Raw genomic sequence first — 21,501 nt, forward strand, 5'->3', positions numbered from 1 at the left:
ACCTCTGCAGTGTCAGGTGTGTCTTGGCCCTCATTGAAATGTAATAAGAAAAAAGATGAACAAATATAATTGCTTGTCATTTGGTATGGTGATGTTTATTAACTTAATAACATGGTGGTATTTACATTTAGTCACTAGGTTACTTAATTTTACATTTAGTCACTAGGTTACTTAATTTAAGAAAATATATTGAAGAATTCGCAAGAACAAAATAACTTCTTACAAAAAAAACAAACAAACAAAAAACAATGATACAGTGATTCAAGTTTTGGGCACATTTTGCCCCTGAAATCCATATTGTTTTAATTCTTTAGAAATGTCAAACATGTGTTTAATAATGTTTAAATAATGGATAAAATGCATGATAGTATTTTATTACAACTGAAAAAGGTAACGCTGAACATTAAGTGATGTGTCGTAAAGCAAAATGTAGCAAAATATAAAAGTAGTATTTTGACTTCCATACAAAATACTTATTTACCAAAGGTATACCAATTGCCAACAGAACCAAATACGCAAAAGATACTTTGAGTATCTAGCAAATGAGTATATTTTCGGAAACTGTAACAAGATACCAAAAATAAACAGTTTTTTTAAAATAAAAATGATAGCATTTCAGAGGCATAATGGACCTTTAAAGAAAAACGAATATTTGAAATCAAACGGTCAAAGATATTTATACTTTTTAAAGTAAGGCTAGCGGAGTTAAAAAAAAGTATTTACATAAAACAATCATAGAAGCTGGGTTTCAAATCACACCGCCAATGTCAGGACACCTGAGTTTAAAGCACCGACGTTTTGTTAGCTAGTTTGATGAAAGAATTCAAGGACTCTGATGGGACTAGAATCCATAGTAGTGCATGTGAATAAAAATCAGGGACTTTAACCATTCGGCCATGGACGCCCTGATTATTAGCTCACCAGAGCCGAAGGCTCAGGGTGAGCTATTAATATCAAAGGGGGATGCTCCGGCGTCCATCGTCCGTCGTCATGCGTCAACAATCGTCTTCTTCTCTGAAATTGACTTCAAATTTAGGGACGTCCGTGGCCGAGGGGTCAAGGTCGTTGACTTCAAACCACTTGCCCCTTACCGCTGTTGGTTCGAATCCCGACAGGGACTTTGGATTCTTTCATATAAGGAAGCTATCCAGCTAGGTTACGGAACGTCGGTGGTTCTACTCAGGTTCTACTCAGGTGCCCGTCCTTGCCTGAAATAATGCACGGAAGGGCACCTGAGGTCTTCCTCCACCAGTAAAGCCGGAACGTCGCGATATGACCTATACTGTGTCGATGTGACGTAAAACCCAAAACAAACAAACAAACTTCAAATTTGGTCTGTAGCATCCTTGTGACAGTCACACTTGAATTTGCTCATGCCATTCCAATTGGCCATTTTTGGGGGTCAGCTGAGCTAAAAATAGAAAAACCTTTAAACATCTTCTTCTACAGAAGTAATGGATGGATGATCACCAAACTTTGTCTGTAGCATTCTTTTATCAAGTTTGCTCATATTGATTAGATAAGCCCCTTTTAGGGGCCGCTAAAATTAAAATAGAAAACGTTTAAACATCTTCTCCTACAGATCTAATAAATATTTAGATGATGACCAAACTTTGTCTGTAGCATTCTTGGGTAATCTTTTATCAAGTTTGCTAATATTATTTTGATTGGCCCCTTTTAGGGATATCTAGGACTAAAAATAGATAAACCTTTAAACATCTTCTCCTACAGAACTAATTAGTGGATGATCACCAAACTTTGTCTGTAGCATCTCGGGTAGTGTTTTATCAAGTTTGCTCATATTAATTTGATTAGCCCCTTTTAGGGGCCGTTAAAGCTAAAAATAGAAATACTGTTTAATGTCTATTTATAGAGAACTAATTGATGGATGATCACCAAACTTTGTCTGTAGCATTATTGGGTAGTCTTTTATCAAGTTTGCTCATATTATTTTGATTGTCCCCTTTAAGGGGTCTCTAGGTCTAAAATTAGAAATACGTTTAAACGTCTTCTCCTACAGAACTTATTGATGGATGATCACCAAACTTTGTCTGTAGCAATCTCGGTTAGTGTTTTATCAAGTTTGCTCATTTTGATTGGCCCCTTTTAGGGGCCGCAAAAGCTAAAAATAGAAATACCTTTAAATATCTATTTCTTTAGAACTAATTGATGGAAGATCACCAAACTTTGTCTGTAGCATTCTTGGGTAGGGTAGTCTTTTATCAAGTTTGCTCATATAAATTTGATTAGCCCCTTTTAGGGGTCTCTATAGCTAAAAATAGAAATACCGTTAAATGTCTATTTCTAGGGAACTAATTGATGGATGATCACCATACTTTGTCTGTAACATTCTTGGATAGTCTTTTATAAAGTTTGCTCATATGAATTTGATTGGCTTAAGCTAAATTTAGAAATACCTTTAAATGTCTATTTCTACAGAACTAATGGATGGATGATCACCAAACTTTGTCTGAAGCATTGTTTGGCAGTCTTTTATCAAGTTTGCTCATATTATTTTGATTGGCCCCTTGTAGGGGCTGCTAAAGATAAAAATAGAAAAAAACCTTCGAACATCATTTCCTACTGAAATAATTGATAGATGATCATCAAACTTTTTAGCATTCTTAGGTAGTCTTTTATCAAGTTGGCTCATATTAATATGATTAGCCCCGTTTAAGCTAAAGCTTAAATAACCTAGGTCATGGCATTTCTTCAAATTATTGTTTAAACATATTCTATGCTCAAATTTAATATTATAATATATTGACATTCCAACACTGAAAATCAGTTGATTCTGGTGAGCGACTCAGGGCCATCATTGCCCTCTTGTATTTACTCTATTACAAACAAAAAGTAAGAGTTTACGACGCAACACATTTGCACATGAAAATAAGTGTATCGTAATACATAACGTTTTAACAAAACTTCTTGGGTTAATTTATAAAATCTGCCAGTGTATAAAAGAATAAATTTAATGAAAACTTTGTATACCAGTTCTATGATGGCATTAAATATCAATGTGATATGGCGAATGTCTTCTTCTTTGCGTTTTGGGTCCAAATTGCAGATACTGAAAAGTAAATGATGGTGTTGTTCTACTTCCTTCTTTATATATCTTGTTCTACAGATGATGGATAAGTCTATGTGAAAAAGGGCCATTTGTAACGTACATTGTTGAGTATCAATGTCAATGTCTCTTTTATTTTTTTTAAGTTAAGTAATTAATCTTTTCGGAAATTATACGAATATGAATACATGTATTTATGAATAATATGAATTATTATTAAAATACTTTCTCGATGTTTGTTTCTCTGTCACCGTAGACGGAACACTTTTGCAAATTGGTAACCAAAAGAATTATAAAATAGTATCGTCACATTTTAGTAAGCTATTGGAAACTGTGCGTGAAACTTACTATTTTGTTTTCGCGCAACTTACTATCCAGAAACTGTTCGTTTTACTTACTAAACACTATATAAAAATCATATATAATATACATATATATATATATATATATATATATATATATATATATATATATATATATATATATATATATATATATATATATATATATATATATATATATATATTGTTGTCTTTTACCAAACAAGAGCCACCGCCTGCCTGTACGTTTTGTATTGATTTTGACATTTTCACATTTGTAGAATACATGTACATAACCTAGCAATGCACTGGCTCTGTAACTCAGATTTAGCAGGGAGGTTTTCCTTGAGCTCTAAATGGCCACTGTTGATTCTGACAAAGTGGTATGCGGGGGTATTCATACCCCGACAGTGGAAGTTCTAGTTATGCCTGTGGACATAAAGTAATTGAATGGCCTGTCCATTAGTATATCCGTCTATACATTTTGTACATTGGTGGCTATAGGAACTATAGGTAACTGTTCTTGCTCTATGATGTCATTCATTCTGTAAGCTTTTTATGCCCTCGCTATAAAATGCCCAGGTCAAGTTGAAATTTGGTCATGGTTTGATGATTTTTGGCAGAGGTATGTCTCTATAACTTTGAAAAAAAATTTAGTTTCTGTTCCTTTATAATCTCCCCAATAGTTGCACATATTCAACTTAAATTTGACATATGGATATGCAGGTTAAGTTCGAATTTGGTCAAGGTTCGATGATTTTTGGAAGAGTTATGCCCCTTTAACTTTGAAAAAAAAGATGAAATTTTCAGTTTCCGTTAGTTACCTTTCCAATAGTTGTACACATTCAACTCAAATTGCAGATATGGATATGCTGTAGGAATACGCAGGTCAAGTTAAGGTCATGGTTTGATGATTTTTGACAAAGTTATCCCTCTTGAACGCCAGAAAAAACTATGAAATTTTTAGCTATCACACTCGTACTATCGTAGGCACGTATATATTTCAAGTTGAAACTGCATGAGCAGGTAGTTAATCAGAAAATACAAGTCAAGTTCAAATTTGGTTTTGGCTCTATGATTTTTGACAGAGTAATCCTCCTTGAAATTTACAGTTTAAAAATAGGAAATTTACAGTTTCTGAATGTATGTCCAAGGTTGAGATTGCATGTGCTGCTATTTTACAAGAAAATACAAGTCAGTTTCTAATTTGGTCATGATCAGATGTTTTTAAATAGTTATTGAACTTGGAAAGATTTGAAAATTCACAATTTCTAATCATTATTTCAGCTAAAAAAATGCAATATACAATTTGCAAATGGTTAACTGAATAATTTCAGAACCTTGAACTTCGTATAAAAATGTTTTGTATTAACATTGAATAGTTTAAGGGCCTTGAATTTAGAATGGTTTGTGTAAATAAAATATTATTATAACATATGAAATTTGGCAACATCCCGTCTGTAGATTTTCCACAGTCTTTCTGGAAAAAAAACTCTGGAAAAAATAACTGATTTTCCATGAATTTTCATGGAAACAAGCTTTCTTCCACAGTATTTACAGAGTACTCTGGAACAATTTTCATGGATAACTCTGGAACTTGACTTTTCCATCAAAGAAATAACCATGAAACAGTTCTGAAAACTCTGGAAAGTTAACACTTAGTCATTTTTGAGAAAGTTTTGGACTTAGGAAATTTTCATTTGATTTCTATATTTAATATACACTGCACTTCACTTAATACATTAAACTTTAATATTTTTTCCTAAGTAGGCATAAATAATCTATTTAATATAAGACAGTTTTCTGGTTTTAAGACATAATTAAAATAAAGACAATTTAAAATATGGCATTGACAAAATTGTAAATTGTTGACCAGATATTTAAAAACAGCAAGAACAAATGACTTTAATTACTTAGCATTGAGATTGGTCATACATGCATGTGTACTCATTGTAAATAAAAGTAGCAGTTAGCAAGATAAACACTTATGGTTAAACAAAATTTAAACGGTTTTTAGCCCCTAAGGAGCTTAACTGTTACTATGGTATTCACTCTAGAACATTCTGGAATTACTATGGAATTCACTCTGGAACATTTTGGGATTACTGAAAGGATGGTTGCATACTAAAATCAAATGACCTTTTAATTTGCATTTGTGTTTTTATTAAGCAAATCCAAAAAAGCACTTAAGTCGTCAAGAATTCAAACACTTATAGTAATTTGCACATTTCACAATTATTTCTAAGTCAGAGTGTTTTATTCAAACAAATGTAATTTAACATCCATCTAGTACACATGTATATATCCTTCACTTCACATGATGCAACATCTTCTTGACTTGTGGTGTGACCTCTCCGATGGATACTGAAAAATATGAATTAATTGTATATAAATACATGTACTTGTGTTTTATGCACAATGTCAATATAATTATCATTGTTTAAACATGATTGATAAAAACATGAAAGGGTGAAAAAGTTAAGATGGAAAACTTTCAATGAAATGATTTTTGCAGAATATCAGCACCGATCAAGTAAACACCATGCTTTGATGGAAATAATTTATTTTTGGTCAAATTAACATTATGATAAACTTGTGTCAACTAGTTCCCTGCTTTTCCTTAATATCTATGTAATGACAACTTCATGTAATGGCAGTTTAAATTACTCAGTGATCTTCACAAGTACTTAATTACCACTGAAAGTTTGAGATGTGTTCAGTGGAGTCAGTATAGAGATGTGTTCAGTGGAGTCAGTATAACAATGATATATGCATAAAACATGAAGAACAACATTTTGTTAAGTGTTTGGAAAATAGCATGCTTTTATATGAAAACATGTTACTTCGACTTTTTTCAACAAAACAAACTAAATTATTACCGGGATAGTACTGTAAGCATTCTGTATTCAACAGTACATTATTCATTTTCCCTCATCTGATATCCTTTGAGTTGAAACATCTCATGTGACTCCAAGGCTTAAAAAGTTGCAATCTAATATGTTGAAAAAAAAAACATAAGTACATGAGTAACAAGAAATTACAATTAAGGCACATTGTAATTTTATTAAATGTAGATTTGGAAATTCATTGCTTGATATGGAATCTGTTTCAATCACCAATATTTTAAATGGAAAATTATAATCTCTGATTTAAAATTTCCCGCCATTATTTAAAAATGAAAAGGATTTTCTTAACTATTAATATTGAAAAATTACATGTATGTAGAATACAATCACTAAAACAGTGTATACTTGCGAAGAAAGTTTGAAAAAACTAAAATAATAAGTGTTCAAAAATAAAAATACATTTGTACTTACTGTTAGAAATGGTTATATACATGTAGTTCCCTCCATTTTAACTGAATCATGAAAATTAATACACATGTTTAAAAGTTCATATTTCCAGAAAACGTTTGTTAATTTGTCCAGTTTAAACTTATTTGATCTAATTTCCAATGCTCAAACATAATATTTCATGTTATAACTTTTAAGCAGTTAGGCACTAATAAACATTATCTTTCAATGCTTCTGTTCAAATGACCCGCCTGGAAGGAGTGTTCTGACCTGTGATTTGTTCTGCAAGGGTATTAAGTTACTGGGAGCTACAGTGTAATATAGTATGTTGTAAACCTGCTTTACCTCTTTCTATTCTCTTATATCAGATAAGTGAGTTTTACTTTGGTAGTTATGAAACCAGTGGGTTCCACTTGAGGGGTCATAAATATTTACATTATGGCTGATGCTGATTTGAATGTCCAGAAATTAATCACTATACATAAGTTACTTCTACACCGGATGAATATATAAATTATATATACTTCAATAGAGATACATAATAAATTTATAAAGAAACATAAGTGCATAACAATTACATTTGTTCTTAAATTTAACTTGTTTCTCTTTAATTGTGTATTTATTTTTTCTAACTTAGGGTAATATATAATAATGAACCACTCAGATCAGGCTTGATATGAGATTCCTTGAAAATAATGAGAGTTAAATGAAAAAATACCTTAATGTATTTTCAATGCCAAAGTGTGCCAATGGGGCTGCATGTGTTTTTGTTTTGCTTTTTGTTGTTGTTTTTTTTTTTGGCAATAAAAAAAGAAACAGTTAGGCTCTTGGGGGGCTATATAAATAAAATATTAAAGTTTAATGTATTAAGTGAAGTATTCGTAAATGCAGAAATCAAATGAAAATTTCTTAAGTCCAAATTTTCTCAAAAATCACTTAATGTTTTCCAGAGTAAAACTCCTTGAAAATTGTCTAAGTGTTAACTTTCCAGAGTTTCCAGAACTGTTTCATGGTTATTTCTTTGATGATAAAGTCAAGTTCCAGAGTTCTCCATGAAAATTGTTCCAGAGTGTAAATACTGTGGAAAAAAGCTTGTTTCCATAAAAATTCATGGAAATTCATGGACAATCGGTTATTTTCCAGAGTTTTTCCAGAAAGACTGTGGAAAATCTACAGACGGATAGGCAGCTTAAACTGTATGACTATTAATATATATCTTTCTGTTAACCTTAATGGGCAAGTTGGTTTTATCTTAAGTTCTACCTGTACCAATGGCTTCATAATTGACACACTTACTAATCAATACAAAGTACATGATTTTGGCAAGTTGCATGACTATAGCTTCCTTTTAGACCGATTTTTATCTCACCTGAGCACAACGTGCTCATGGTAAGCTATAGTGATCCCCCACCATCCGTCGTTGTGCGTCTTCAACAATTTCTTTAAACAACATCTCTTCAGAAACCAATGACTGCACAATAACCAAAATTTGCAGGAATGATCCTTGGATGGTCCCCTGCCAATGTTGTTCAAATGGTTCCGGTCTGTTGCATAAGAAGGTCACGGGACCAGAAAAGGAGTTTAAAAAATGCGAACTTAAAAAAAACTTCTTGTCTGAAAGTACAAAGCCTAGAGCTTTGATATTTTGTATATGATATTACCTATAGGTCCTCTACCAAAGTTGTTCAAATTATAGCCCTGGGGTCAAAATTGGCCCCGTCCCAGGGGGGGGAGGGTCATAGGTTTTCCTTAAATATATATAGTAAAAACTTAGAAAATCTTCTTTTTCTGAAGATACAAGGCTTAGAGCTTAGATATTTGGTATATAATATCATCTATAGGTCCTCTATCATATTATAGTTCTGAGGTCAAAATTGGCCCCGTCCCAGGAGGTCATAGGTTTTCCTTATAATTTATTATTATGTATAAAGTAAAAACTTAGAAAATCTTCTTGTCTGAAGGTACAAGGCTTAGAGCTTAGACATTTGGTATATCACCTATAGGTCCTCTACCAAAGTTGTTCAAATTATAGCCCTAGAGTCAAAATTAACTCCGCCCAGGGGATCATAGGTTTTCCTTAAATGTATAACGTAAAAACTTAAACAGTCTTCTTGTTTGTAGGTACAAGGCTTAGAGCTTAGATATTTGGTATATAATATCATCTATAGGTCCTCTACCAAAACTGTTCAAATTATTGCCCTGGGGTCAAAATTGTCCCCGCCCCGGTGGTCATAGGTTTCTTTCTATGTATTTCATAGTAAAAACTTAAAAAATCTCTACTCTGAATTGACAAAAGCTAGAGGCTAGATATTTGGCATGAAGCATTGTGTAGTGTAACTCTACCAAGATTTTCAAATTATAGCCTTAGGGTCAAAATTGAATTTAAGACTGGTAACTTCAATTTTGTATTTCAATTGCATTTAGTACACAGGCGAGTGCATTTGGGCCAATGACCCCTTTGTTTCATAGAAAGATTTTGAGCTATTGATACAGTTAGATTGTTGTTTCTATTTCCATCCAGAGCCATTATTTTAAGGTGAGCTTTTGTGATTCCACTTTGTTCATTTGCTTTTACTGCCAAAAATGAAGTTTAGAGCGGTATTTGTTAATCAAACTCGGTATAACAATTTTATATGTGTATGGAAACTCTGCTTTGGATTGCCTTCGGAAAGTGTAAGTGTTAGCAATCAGATATTGTAATCAAACTTATTATATAGCAAGCTAATATAAAGACCTAGGTTACGATAGCTTTGGACCCCCTGGGGCCAATGTCAAGGTCACTGTTTCTATAATTAGAAAAATGGTTTCTGGACAATAACTAGAGTTAAGATGGGAATATTGTAATGCGTTTTGGTATAAATCAAGCTGATATGAAGACCCAGTTTTGAACCCCCTGGGCTCAAGATCAAAGTCAATGTTACTAAAAACAGAAAAAAATTAAATTCTAAACCAGCTTTCACACTGTTCTGCAGTAGTATTAACTAAGCTTTTTTGAATTTTCCCAGGAATAATTTAGTTTCTGCCCAAGTACTAACCTAGTTTTTGTAAGAGTACTAATCTTGTTTCTGTATAAGTACAGTCGAGACTGTCATATGTGAACTTTCCAAGGGATTTTCATAAAAAGGTCACATATGACAGGGAGTCTCTTAACACAATCTCATACAAAATTAATATTAAATACCATCTATCAGTCTATATACCATTGTGACTTAACATATATATACTGTATAACTGTGTGAAGGAATAATATCTAACCAATTGCAAATACACATAGGTACTTTAAATATTTGATGTAAATAAAATAAGAATTCCTGTAAAGCAAATATAATCGCATGTATATCATATGAAATTTAATGTTATTTTTTTTGTATTTGATTTATATTGAATCATTATTGTACAAAATAAACTTGAATTAGGTGCATTGAAATCCTTAAAATAAATATCATACTTTTAAACACATATCCATATCCAAAGGATTTTCTAGTCTGGTATCAACATGTTTCCGTATTATTCATGCAGCCATAGAACTTATAGGTAAATAATAAAAAAATGCTGCCTAAAAATCTTCTGTCGGCACTCCATAATTTTTAAAACACAAGTCTTAATCCAGTTTACTCAGTTCATTATGTTCATTACACCTGTGACATCAATTTGTACATCGATTGCATCATGCTACCATATTTGGCAGTACTACTCCAGACGCTACGTCACTTGATACCTGTATACATATAATCCGTGTAATTGAGGCAGTGGTAGAGTTTGTTTGAAGAGTACTGACTACTGGATTATAATAGCCTTCAGTCCGAAGGTAACACTGTTCTAAAAATAGATTTTACCTTATCACCACTCCATCACCTGTACTGACTTTCGGACAAGCGATTAGGGAGTACACATTATACATGATGTTAACCAGCGGATAGTTACTTTGTTTACATGCAATATTTACACTTGTAGAAAGCAAACAAGTTGGAAATGGAAGTTAGTGTGTTAAGAAAAAGGACAACTTCACACTGTACTTTTAATTTACATTTTAACATATGTCAAGATCTTCTCTGGCCTCTATATACATCTATACATCTTGTTAATGAAAAATGCACCAGTAATTGTCGATGATTTTAACAACAGAATATGATATCAAAGGGAAATAAAAATACAAATGACTTACATTTTATTGTCTATACGTAAACATTGTACACACGTATGTTAAATCACTAAGTTTAAATTAGGTTTAAATATACATGCAAGCATACATGTACGTACACATTATTTCTGATACAATAAATACTAGAATCGGCATTTTTTATTAGGTAAACTAGGAAAAATGCAGAGTTTTGCTTATTTTAAAATTATCAAAGAATTAAGATATTAAGCATTATATTAATCTAATGCTCGTAGTTCTTTGGTGGATAGATTCATAACATCTTCAATCTAAGTATTTTACATAGTTCTAAACAAAATTTCATACGGTATACCTGGATAGAAAGGTACACTTTCTTTTTTAGTCTCAATTTCTTAAAATCATACAATATCATCTAACCATTTCAAATCTTGATAAATAGTGAAACAAAAACAAATTGCCAAGTGCCGGTATTTTTCTCAAATTGACATGCAGGGTGAAAAAGAAATTACTGTCCGGGCATTACTTTACTGCCCCGAAAGTAATTTCTGTTTCACCATATCATCTTTATTCTCCAGATGTTTTTAAACCATCAAAGTTTAACCCCATGAACATCATTTTCATTGAGAGAACTGTGAATAAAAGTATTCGTAACCATTATATTGTATAATCTACATGTAGATTAATCCGGATTCTTTGTCCGAAACTTTCGATATGTGGCTATTTTTAGAACAGGTCTCATATCCGTGACGTATACGATAGGAAAATACGTTGGGAGGACTGAAACAAGGTCGGATAAGAGAGGGAGTCGTTGCAATCAGGGGGTCGCTAAGGCAGTCTCGTCTGTACTTATTTAGTTTCTGTCCCAGTACTAACCTGGTTTCTGTCCTGTACTAACTTACTTCATATCTTAATTCTTACCTGAATTTTGGAGACAAACTAACCTGGTTTATTTTACAGCTGGATTCTGTACCAGCACAATTTTTGCTTACGTCCCTATATTTGCTTGGGGACTATACAAGTAAAAACAGAGTGATACCAATTATGAAGTTTATGATTTTTAGCTCACTTGTCACAAAGTGACATGGTGAGCTTTTGTGATCGCTTTTTGCCTGGCGTCCGTAAACCTTTACTTTTAACATCATCTCCTCATAAACTGCTAAGCCAATTTCATCCAAACTTCACAGGAATGTACCTTTGGTAGTCAACTTTAAAAATTGTTCAAAGAATTTGATTCCATGCAGAACTCTGGTTGCCATGGCAACCGAAAGAGAAAACTTCAAAAATCTTCTTTAAAAAAAAAAAAGCTTGAGCTTATATGTTTTGCATAAAACATCATCTAGTCAGTGTCTACCAAGTTTGTACAAATAAAAGCCCTGGGGTCAAAATTGGCCCCGCCTGCAGGGTCATTGATTTTCCTTATTTGAATATAGTAAAAACTTAAACAATCTTCTTTTAAAAAAGCCAAATAGCTAGAGCTTAGATAATTTGCACGAAACATCTTCTATTGAGTGTCTACCAAGTTTGTTCAAATAAGGGTCCTGGGGTTAAAATTGGCCCTGCCCCGGGGTCATTGATTTTCCTTATACAGTGGAACCCCTTCTAATCAGGAATCCTTTCTTATCCAAAGGAAGTGTCCGGTCCCGAATGTATTCGTTTTCTTGTCAATAGTATAAAACTTTCGGCTCCGGAACCTGTCTTCTCTGATTTCCGGACATTTTTTTGCAGCCGCAGTATCTGCGATGCGGTGGTATATAACTATTCACCTGTGTGTGTGTGTGTGTGTGTGTGTGTGTGTGTGTGCGTGTGCGTGTGCGTGTGCGTGTGTTGGTGCGTGTGCGTGTGCGTGTTCTATAGATTATAGTGTGAACTTAAAAAATCTTCTTGTGAAAACCTCTTGTCCAATTTCAACTAAACTTGGCAAGATTGATCCTTGGGTAAAGGGCTTCCAAAGTTGTTCAAAGAATTTCATTCCATGCAGAAATTTGGTTGCCATGGCAATCAAAAGGAATTATAAGAATAAATTGTAAAATATCTTTTGTAAAGAACCAAAAGGCCTAGAGTTTAGATATTTTGCATAAGGCATTGTCTGGTAGACCTCTACCAAGATTGTTCAAATAATAGCCCTTGGGTCAAAATCGGCCCGCCCCAGGGTAAAAATAGTAAAAACTTAAAATACCTTATTGTCTGAAGGTACAAGGCTTAGAGGTTTTATATTTGGTATGTGATATCACCTAAAGGTACTATACCAAATTTAAATTTTGTCTTTAGTGTCAAAATCAGCACCGCCCCGGGGGACATCATAGGTTTCCCTTATATGTATATTAGTAAAAACTTTTAAAAAAAATCTTTAAAAAAAATTCTCCTCGCAATTGACAAATACTAGAGGTTAAATATTTTGCATGAAACATTGTGTAGTGAATCTCTAGCAAGATTGTTCAAATTATAGCCCTGGGGTCAAAATCGGCCCTGCCCCCCCCCCCCGGGACATTGATTTTCACTATATGTACATATAGTAAACACTAAAAATACCTTCTTGTCTGAAATTACAAGGCTTAGAGGTTTGATATTTGGTATTTGATATCACCTAAAAGTACTATACCAAAGTTAAATTTAGTGTCAAAATCAGCCCCGCCCGGGGGTCATAGTCGTCCCTTATTTGTATATAAATTTAGTAAAAACTTTAAAAAAAAACTTAAAAAAATTCTCCTAGATACTTTGCATGAAACATTGTGTAGTGAATCTCTAGCAAGATTGTTCAAATTATAGCCCTGGGGTCAAAATTGGCCCTGCCCCCGGGGACATTGATTTTCACTATATGTACATATAGTAAACACTAAAAATACCTTCTTGTCTGAAATTACAAGGCTTAGAGGTTTGACATTTGGTATGTGATATCACCTTAAAGTACTTAACCAAAGTTAAATTTTGCCTCTAGTGTCAAAATCAGCCCCGCCCGGGGGTCATAGTCTTCCCTTATTTGTATATAAATTTAGTAAAAACTTAAAAAAAAAAAACTTAAAAAAATTCTCCTAGATACTTTGCATGAAACATTGTGTAGTGAATCTCTAGCAAGATTGTTCAAATTATAGCCCTGGGGTCAAAATCGGCCCTGCCCCGGGGGTCATTGATTTTCACTATATGTACATATAGTAAAAACGTAAAATACTTTCTTTTCTGAAAGTAAAAGGCTTAGAGGTTTGATATTTGGTATGTGATCTTTTCTTTAGGTACTCTAACAAAGTTATTCAAACTTTGCCTCTAGTGTCAAAATTAGCCCCGCCCCGGGGCCATAGGTTTTCCCTATATGTATATAGTAAAAACTTAAAAAATCGTCTTCTCTAAATTGACAAAGGCTAGAAGTTAGATATTTTGCATTAAACATTGTGTAGTGAACCTCTAGCAAGAATATTCGAATAACAGGCCTAGGGTCAAAGTCGGCCCCGCACCAGGGGTCATTGATTTTCACTATATGTACATATAGTAAAAATTTAAAATACCTTTTTATTCTGAAGGTAAAAGGCTTAGAGGTTTGATATTTGGTATGTGATTTCAACTTTAGGTACTCTACCAAAGTTGGTCAAATGTTGCCTCTAGTGTCAAAAACAGCCCCGCCCCTGTGGTCATAGGTTTTCATTATATGTATATAGTAACAACTTAAAAATCGTCTCCTCTAAATTAACAAAGGCTAGAGGTTAGATATTTTGCATGAAACATTGTGTAGTGAACCTCTAGCAAGATTGTACAAATTATAGCCCCTGGGTCGAAATTGGCCCCGCCCCGGGGGTCATTGATTTTCACTATATGTACATATAGTAAAAAATCAAAAATCTTAATGTCTGAAGGTGCAAGGCTTAGATGTTTAATATTTGTTATATGATATCATCTATAGGTACTCTACCAAAGTTGTTCATATTTTGCCTCTAGTGTCAAAATTAGCCCCGCCCCTGGGGTCATAGGTTTTCCTTATATGTATATAGTAAAAACTCTAAAAACCGTCTTCTCTAAATTAACAAATGCTAGAGGTAAGATAGTTCTCATGAAACATTGTGTGGTGCTTTAGCAAGATTGTACAAATTTTAGCCCTGGGGTCAAAGTAAGCCCCGACCCCGGGGGTCATTGATTTTCACTTTGTACATATAGTAAAAAATTGGAATACCTTCTTGTCTGAAGGTACAAGACTTAGAGCTTTGATATTTGGTATTTAATATCATGTACGGGTCCTCAACAAAAGTTGTTTTAATTATGCCCCTAGTGTAAAAATTGCCCTGCCCCAGAGGCGATAGTTTTCCTTATATGTATAAAGTAAAAACTTGAAAAATCTTCTTCTCTTAATTGACAAAGGCGTGAGGTTAAATATTTGGCATGAGACTTTGCGAAGTGAACCTCTACCAAGATTGTTAAAATTATAGCCCTTGGGTCAAAATCAGCCCCGCCCCGGGGGTCATTAATTTTTGCTCTGTACATATAGTAAAAAAAAAAGAAAATTTGTTTGAAGGTACAAGGCATAGAGCTTTGGTGTTTGCTGTATAATATCACCTATAGGCCCTCTACCAAAAGTGTTTAAATTTTTCCCCTGGTGTCAAAATTGGCCCTGCCAGGGGCATTGATTCTCATTATGTACACATAGTAAAAACAGAAACTAAAACAAATGTTTTCTGAATTGGAGAAAGCTACAGCTTAGATATTTGACATGAAATGTTGTTTGGTGGACCTGTATCAAGATTGTTTAGAATCAAACCCTTGGGACAAAATTTTGCCTCGCCCAAGGGTCCATTGACCTACTTTCTTGTCCTTTGATGTACAGCAATGAAATTTTGGCTATGTGTACAGTTTTAGTTGTAAAATTGAACTTTGATATCAGGTGACCTCGATTTTGATGATGTGACTTACTTTCTTGTCCTTTGATATACAGCTGTGAAATTTGAACCATGTGCACAGATTGATGTAAAGTACACTTTGATATCAGCTGACCTAGATTTTGAGAAAGTGTCTTACTATGTTGTCCTTCGATGTAGTCATGAAATTTAGGCTGTTTGAAATATGACCTTCACCACCAAATTCACTAGACTCAACTGCATTGATATAATCCTACTCTGATCTTTTATTTGAATAACAATAGATTTTACCACTAATCTGATGATAAGAATGAGACAGGTCAGGGATCTATGAATTATGACAATCTTCATTTGTATATAAACAAAAAAACATATGTTCCTACACTATTATTTAGTGTTGTATTAATGCGGTGACATAGCATTTTTCACAAATGCAATCTTGCTGTTCTTATTTTTCTCTCGGATCTGAACAGATTTTGCCAAATGTCTAACCTACATTCAAAAAATCAAATCATCCCACATCTTGAAGGGGTAAACATACACCAAACTGATAAAAGTAATTTCGCTTGATTAATGGATGAAACGTATGATCTGCGAAGATGTGAATATTACACTTAGCTTGCCTTGATATCTACTATAATTGATTAATTAATTGTTTTTGTCACCTTCAATAAATATTTTGATATAATGCAATAGAAATATCTTTTAATCTTGTGTTATATCCGTACTGTAAATAATTTTTTTATCTTAATCAGCTTATTTTTGTGAATAAAATACAACATTTTTTGCTCATTTTCGTTTCTTTATGAAATATCTTACACAATAAAATGTGCAAGTCATTGTCAAGAACCGAACTATTTTACATTGTATTTCGGAAATGACAAAGTCACCTTTAATCTGATGGTGTTACGAAATTAATGGAAGAATCAAATATATCCAATCAACTTCACTGTAGCTCTCAAATTTGTGCTATTCTGATTGACTGTTTTGATTTAACATTCACAACCTTTTCATCTTTCTAATGCTTTAACAGAAATATCTTCATTACAATGTCTGTTATGACAAAAAAATACAAGATACACTTATGATCTCAATTTATCCCTACAAAGAATGTCTCTATAACCTTGCAATAAAAAAACCTTTAACCTTCAAAACAGAGACCAATTTGCAACTCCAAACCATCATTTGAAGATACTTTGTAGAAACCAACAAGCTAATGCCTTGTGTGAAATATCTAAGCTCTAGTCCTTTCCATTTTGACGTAAAAGATCTTTTAAGTTTTTATGCTCCGCGAAAAAATTTCGGGGGAGCATATAGTCGCCGCCTTGTCCGTCCGTCCGTCCGCCCGTCCGTCTTTCCGTCCGTCCGTCCGTCCGTCCGTCCCCTTTTCTTGTCCGGGACATAACTTTGAAACAACAAGAGGTATCAACATGAATCTTTGTAGGTAGATAGATCTCATTGAGTAGGTGTGCAGTGCACAAGAACCGTAACTCTGCCTTGCCTAATTTTTGAATTATCCCCCTTTGTTTATTTTACACTTTGAACTTTGTCCGGGACATAACTCTAAAAGTATAAGAGGTATCAACATGAAACTTTGTAGGTAGATAGATCTCATTGAGTAGGTGTGCAGTGCACAAGAACCGTAACTCTGCCTTGCCTAATTTTTGAATTATCCCCCTTTGTTTATTTTACACTTTGAACTTTGTCCGGGACATAACTCTAAAAGTATAAGAGGTATCAACATGAAACTTTGTAGGTAGATAGATCTCATTGAGTAGGTGTGCAGTGCACAAGAACCGTAACTCTGCCTTGCCTAATTTTTGAATTATCCCCCTTTGTTTATTTTAACACTTTGAACTTTGTCCGGGACATAACTCTAAAAGTATAAGAGGTATCAACATGAAACTTTGTAGGTATATAGATCTCATTGAGTAGGTGTGCAGTGCACAAGAACCGTAACTCTGCCTTGCCTAATTTTTGAATTACTCCCCTTTGTTTATTTTACACTTGAAATTTGTCCGGTACATAACTCTAAAAGTATAGATCTCAGAGGGTATCAACATTTTTTTTACACTTTTGAACTTTGTAGGTAGATAGATCTCATTGAGTAGGTGTGCAGTGCACAAGAATTGTAACTCTGCCTTGCCTAATTTTTGAATTATCCCCTTTGTTTATTTTACACTTTGAAATTTGTCCTCGACATAACTCTAAAAGTATAAGAGGTATCAACATGAAACTTTGTAGTTAGATAGATCTCATTGAGTAGTGTGTGCAGTGCACAAGAACCATAACTCTGCCTTGCCTAATTTTTGAATTATCCCCCTTTGTTTATTTTACACTTTGAAACTTTGTCCGGGACATAACTCTAAAAGTATAAGAGGTATCAACATGAAACTTTGTAGGTAGATAGATCTCATTGAGTAGGTGTGCAGTGCACAAGAACCGTAACTCTGCCTTGCCTAATTTTTGAATTTTCCCCCTTTGTTTATTTTACACTTTGAAATTTGTCCTGGACATAACTCTAAAAGTATAAGAGGTATCAACATGAAACTTTGTAGGTAGATAGATCTCATTGAGTAGGTGTGCAGTGCACAAGAACCGTAACTCTGCCTTGTCTAATTTTTTAATTTTCCCCATCTTTGAACTTTGTCCGGGACATAACTCTAAAAGTATAAGAGGTATCAACATGAAACTTTGTAGGTAGATAGATCTCATTTAGTAGGGGTGCAGTGAACAAGAACCATAACTCTGCCTTGCCTAATTTTTTAATTACCCCCCTTTGTTTATTTTTACACTTTGAACTTTGTCCGGGACATAACTCTTAATGTATAAGAGATATTAACATGAAACTTTGTAGGTAGATAGATCTCATTGAGTAAGTTTGCAGTGCACAAGAACTGTAACACTGTCTTGTCTACTTTTGGAGTTATTGCCCTTTTTTCATTTTGACACTTTGAACTTTGTCTGGGACATTACTCTAAAACTATTAGAGATATCAACATGAAACTTTGTAGATAGATAGGTCTCATTGGGTGGAAGTGCAGTGCTCAAGAATCATTACTCTGCCTTGCCTTATTTTGAAGTAATTGCCCTTTGTTTATTTTTACTTTTTGACTTTTGTCCTGGACATTACTTTAAAACTATTAGAGATATCAACATGAAACTTTGTAGGTAGCTAGATATAATTGGATAGAACTGCAATGCTTAAAGAACCTAAACAAAGCCTGGTCAAATTTTGGAGTTATTGCCCTTTGTTCATTTTTACACTTTGACTTTTACCCGGGACATAACTCTGATAATTATCATCAGGAAACTTTATAGATAGACAGATCTCATTGAACAGAAGTGCAGTGCAAAAAAACACAACTCCGCTTTGCCTAATTTTGGAGTTTTTGCCCTTTGTTCATTTGTTTTTATACTTTCCTGTGTCCAGAACCTTCTCGGGGAGCATCACCCGGTTCAACCGGTTCTTGTTTCTTTTAGTTGCAATAGCAACCAGAGTTTAGCATGGAATGGAATTTTTTTAACACTCTTGATAATGCTTCATATAAAGAGTATTCCTGCCAAGTTTTATTAATATTGGCCAAGTGGTATTATAGAACATGTCGTTTGAGAAACTATAAGAGTTATCAGCATGAAACTTTGCAGATAGATATATCTCATTGAGTAGGTTTGCAGCGCACAAGAACTGTTACTCTGCCGTGCCTTATTTTTTTAATTATTGTCCTTTGATTATTTTTACACTTTGAACCTTTTCCGGGACATAACTGTAAAAGTATAAGAGATATCAATATTAAACTTTGTACGTAGATAGATCTCATTGAGGAAAAGTGCATTGTTAAAGAACCATAACTCTGTCTTCCCTAATTTTGGAGCTTTTTATTGTTTTCTTTGTTTATTTTGACACTTCGAACTTTGTCTGGGACATTACTCTAAAGTGATAAGAGTTATCAACAGGAAACTTTGTAGGTAAATAGGTCTCATTGGGTAGAAGTGCAGTGCTAAATAACCATAACCTTGCCTTGCCTTATTTTGAAGTTATTGCCGTTTGATTATTTTTACTTTTTGACTTTTTTCCGGGACATAACTCTAAAACTATAAGAGGTTTCAACATGAACCTTTGTAGGTAGATAGATCTCATTGGATAGAACTGCAATGCTAAAGAACCTTGAACACAGCCTTGTCTAATGTATTTGCCATTTGTTCATTTTTACACTTTGAATTTTACCCGGGACATAACTCTGAAACTATAAGAGATATCATCACGAAACTTTATAGGTAGATAGATCTCATTGAATAGAAGTGAAATACAAAAAAACGTATTGCTTAATTTTGTAATTTGTGCCCTTTGTTCATTTTTTATACTTTCCTGTGCCATAAACCTTCTCGGGGAGCATCATCCGCTTCAATCAGGCCTTGTTTTGGTTTTCTAACTATAAATAGAAATATTGTTGCTAAAAATAAATTAGTTTTGGCAAAGTTCAAGAAATCTTGTATGTCTGGTGCATAGTTAAATAAAAGAATCACAAGCTTTGTTAAGTGTTCCCTATCTCTGTCCAATGTTTATAATGAGTTCATTTTCTGCATTGAACATACCAAACTCATCTTGGCAAACTGTCTGGAGGATGGGGAGGGTAAATTCAGTCAAATTTATGGTTGGTGTTGCCGGTTTGCTACGCTTTGTATGTTTGAAAAAAATTCTGGAGACAGTAAGCATCCTTAACAGCAATAAAATCAAATGTGAAAATTGAGGATTCAGTTGTTTTAGTGTAATCAAAAAAGGTACTAAAAGCACAATCGTCCTTAAAATATGTAGGTTTATTATAATAAATCTGTCTTTTTAGTTGCAACAGAAAAGTCAGGAGTTGGTAACCCTTCTCAACATGGTGAGAAAGCTTTGACTAGCAAGGCAGTTGCAGAGAGTGTTGCAGAAGAATAGCAACGCACTTCTGAATGGGAAAAAGCACAGAATCAAAGTGAGTTCATCAGGTAAATACTTGTACATGAGTAAAAGGGTTGAAAATTTTATTATACTTGAATAATGTTTTTATACCCCCGAAACGAAGTTAGAGGGGGGTGGGGGTATATAGGAGTCACCTGGTGGTTGGTCGGTCGGTAGGTCGGTCCAGACGTCCGTTGCATTTTCCTTGTCCGGAGCATAACTTTGAACTATGGTTGGAATTCAAAACAAACTTCATACAATGGTCAAGCACAATAAGGGGAAGTGCAGTGCATAAGAATCATGACTTTATCTAAAGTAATTTCAGGGTTATTGCCCTTTGTTACTTTTCCATTGCTTATTTTTGTCCGGAGCCAAACTGGAAGACTCGTGGTTGGAATTCAATACAACTTAATACAATGATCAAGCACATTGAGAGGAAGTGCAGTGCACAAGAACCATAACTCCATCTTGACTAATTACAGAGTTATTGCCCTTTGTTACTTATCCTTGTCCAGAGCATAACTTGAAAGCTACTAGTTGGAATTCAATACGACTTCATACAATCATCAAGCACAATAAGAGGAAGTGCAGTGCATAAAAACCATAACTCTGTCTAGAGTAATTATTGAGTTACTGCCCTTCGTTACTTTTCCATTGCTTGTTTTCGTGTCCAGAGCATAACTTAAAAATCACTAGTTGGACTTCAATACAATTTCATACAATGGTCAAGTATATTGAGAGGAAGCGCAGTGCACAGAAACCATAACTCTTTCTTGACACATTTAAGAGTTTTTGCCCTTTGTTACTTTTTAATGTGCAATGCATCACTTGAAAATTAATGCTTGGAATTCAATGAAACTTCATACAATGGTCAAGGGCAGTGAGATGAAGTGCAGTGCATAAGAAGCATAACTCTATTTTGAC

General features: G+C 33.8%; 1 long non-coding RNA gene across 1 annotated transcript in view; it reads left to right on the top strand.

Moving 5' to 3' along the window:
- LOC132756682 (uncharacterized) overlaps window positions 1–21,501 on the top strand; it is a 94,007-nt gene that overhangs the window by 57,414 nt on the left and 15,092 nt on the right. Inside the window, exon 3 of the long non-coding RNA XR_009629364.1 lies at window positions 20,480–20,624. This is a non-coding gene — a long non-coding RNA (uncharacterized LOC132756682). The remainder of the gene's footprint in view (window positions 1–20,479; window positions 20,625–21,501) is intronic.

The sequence above is a fragment of the Ruditapes philippinarum genome, unplaced genomic scaffold, assembly GCF_026571515.1.
Source record: "Ruditapes philippinarum isolate M1 unplaced genomic scaffold, ASM2657151v2 ctg1396_1_1_1_1, whole genome shotgun sequence".
NCBI classification, from domain to species: domain Eukaryota; kingdom Metazoa; phylum Mollusca; class Bivalvia; order Venerida; family Veneridae; genus Ruditapes; species Ruditapes philippinarum.